The sequence below is a fragment of the Lipotes vexillifer genome, unplaced genomic scaffold (assembly GCF_000442215.2).
Source record: "Lipotes vexillifer unplaced genomic scaffold, Lipotes_vexillifer_v1.1 scaffold439, whole genome shotgun sequence".
Taxonomy (NCBI): Eukaryota; Metazoa; Chordata; class Mammalia; order Artiodactyla; family Lipotidae; genus Lipotes; species Lipotes vexillifer.
Genome location: NW_006798732.1, coordinates 2,511,099 through 2,513,943, shown reverse-complemented (window position 1 = coordinate 2,513,943; position 2,845 = coordinate 2,511,099). Strand labels below are relative to the sequence as shown.

The 2,845-nt window shown below is 44.0% G+C and overlaps 1 protein-coding gene across 1 annotated transcript in view; it reads right to left on the bottom strand.

Moving 5' to 3' along the window:
* MPP7 (MAGUK p55 scaffold protein 7) overlaps nucleotides 1-2,845 on the bottom strand; it is a 179,618-nt gene that overhangs the window by 102,295 nt on the left and 74,478 nt on the right. The window lies entirely within an intron of this gene.

Below are 2,845 nucleotides of genomic sequence, written 5' to 3'. Positions count from 1 at the left end.
CGGACGCGCAGGCTCAGCGGCCATGGCTCACGGGCCCAGCCGCTCCACAGCATGTGGGATCCTCCCGGACTGGGGCACGAACCCGTGTCCCCTGCATCGCAGGCGGACTCTCAACCCCTGCACCACCAGGGAAGCCCCCAGAGTAATTACTTTGAAACTCAGAGTAAGTCACGTAAGTGGTCTACTAAGAACTCTCCTACCCACCCACTGGTTTGGGATGAAAAGCAAGTCCTAGTCTTGTATTTTCCCTCCAACTCTGTCTCATACCCACTGGCCTCCTCACTCAGTTTAAATACCTGGCTTCTTTCTCACAGAGGCGTGGCCAAAACATCTAATATACATGTAGACCCCCGGGTTACGTGATCTCATAGCACCATCTTCTTTGCCTTCATACATGCTCATAATTTTTAACCATGTTTCCATTTTTATGTACATATATTTAATATGTGCTATCTACCGAAACAGAAGCTCCGAGATGGCGAAGAAATGGTATCTAAATTAAGCTTTCTCATTGACTATAACATACTTACGGAAAAGCACACACTTCATAGGCGTACTGCATGAAGAATCTTCAAAGATGAATATGTCCCTGTAAATATCACTCAAACAAGAACCACAACATTAACTGAGCCCCAGGGGCCCCTAAATGCGCTCCTTCCTAGTCACCGTGGCCTCTATTCCGCTGAAGGTGGCAGTTTTGCCTCTATTTAAATACCGCATAATGGGATCTTCCTTTTTCCCCTGACATTAAGTTAGTGAGGTCCCTCCACGCTGTTACTGGTAGCCATTCCTTTTTTCACGGTTGTACAGTACTCCAACATGTACATATTTCATAGTTTCTTTACCCATTATGCCTCTGAGGGACATTTAGGCTGTTTTCAGCTCTTGGCTATCATAAACAGTGCTGCTGTAAATATTTCATATCAGCTGATGCACAGACACACAAATTTGGGTTAAGTATATTTAAGGGTGGAAGTCTAGGTCATTCAACACAGGCAGACGAGACAAAGTGGTCATTCCAGCTACTCTCCCACCAATAGCTTATGTGAGTTCTAGCTGCATCGAGGGACCCAACAGTCTACAGTAGTAAGTTTAAATCTGGCCATTCTGAGTATACAGTGTTATCTTCTCGTGGTTGAAATTTCATCTTTCTTATAACTCATGATATCTTTTTTCTTTGCTGTTCAAATGAAAGCATTTCTTTTTATAAACGTTTTCTCCAGCCAGTATATCTCTAATTGCACTTAAGAAACAGAATTTAAAAAAAAAAATCTGTATTTCATCTTGTGCCAAGTTAAAAGAATATCCAGTAGCTTCCCCTTCCTGTTTTAGACTGTTATTACCATTACTTCATATTCTGTTGGTATAAAAATATGCTTTAAAAAAATCCCAAACTAACACATAAACAAGCAACACAGGTACCAGCATATCCTTATAAACATAAACATGACCGATGCTCACAAGTCAGGCAAGACAGGAATGGCGTCTTGGACGCTTGATTCATGGAGAGCGACAGGCAGTGCAAGGAAGTTTCTGGAAAACCGTCAGTCCCGGTTTTCAGCACAGGAGAACCTCTCATTTCACGGTGCACGTTTCACAATATTACAAAACCACCACCTTGTCTACTTGATTAAAACCAGGGGAAAGGGACAATGTTCCTGGGGAGTGACAAGGCACAGAAGCACCCTTGGGCCCCGCACGGCCAGCGGGCCCAGCCCCGCAGTCTGACCAGAGGCCTGGGACCCGCTGCCAGATGCTGACCTCTGCAGACACAGCGAGGGTTTCCATGGACTTCAGGAGCGCGTGTCCCCGGCGTGGATAATACACTCTAACGATGATCAAGTGGGGGAAGTGAGCTCCTCTGAATCATGCGTGGGATCGGTTCCAGACTCAGTGGAACGGCCGTCCTCTCCAGGGCCTGCACTTCAGGTGACCGGCTGAACGGTGAAGGGTCTTCCTCTCTTGTCGGTGCAGTTTCTCAGCCTCCTGCTGCTGCTTCTGCTGTTCTAACTTCTTTAATGTAAATGTCAACTGTTTGCTGCCAACCGTGGTGTCCGATACACCCAATGTCCCATTTTTCGCTTCGAGTTTCAACCGGTCTTCAAGGGTTTTATTCATCATGATACCTTCTTTTGTGAGATGCCTGTTCAAGATCCTTGCACATTTTTCTATTCCATCTGTCTTTTTCTTCTTGATTTGTAAGAGTTCTTTATAACACACTGGATCCAAGCCTTTGTCGGTTATAGGTGCCACAAATGCATTCTCCCATTTGGTAGCTTGCCCTTTCACTTTCTTATTAGTGTTCTCTGATCAAAAAAGGATCCAAATTAATGAACCCAATAATATTTTTTTCCTTTATGGTTGGTGCTTTTCTTGGTATCCAACAAAGTTTCAAAGTGACAGAATGAAGAGCATCATCAGATGATAAAATATTATCTGAAGATATAATAGCTGCAAAGTTTTGACAACTGATGAGAAACACAGTCTGTAGATTCAGGAACTCCCATGGATCCTTTAGGAAGCAGGAACAATAAAAATTAACCCACGCTTACATACATCACAGTGAAATGACAGAATGCCAGAGACAGAAAGTAGTTCTTAAAAATATCAGAGAGAAAAACACAGACCATCAGGAAGGAAAGAAAAAAAAGTAATTGAGAACTGACTGATCAAGCAGCGAGATCACTAGAAGATAGTTAAAACACCTTGAAAGTGCTTAGGAAAAAAAGAACAGTCAGCCCAGAATTGTGTATCCAGCAAAAGTACAGTTCAAGAATGAGGATGAGAGGGCTTCCCTGGTGGCGCAGTGGTTGAGAGTCCGCCTGCCGATGCAGGGGACACGGGT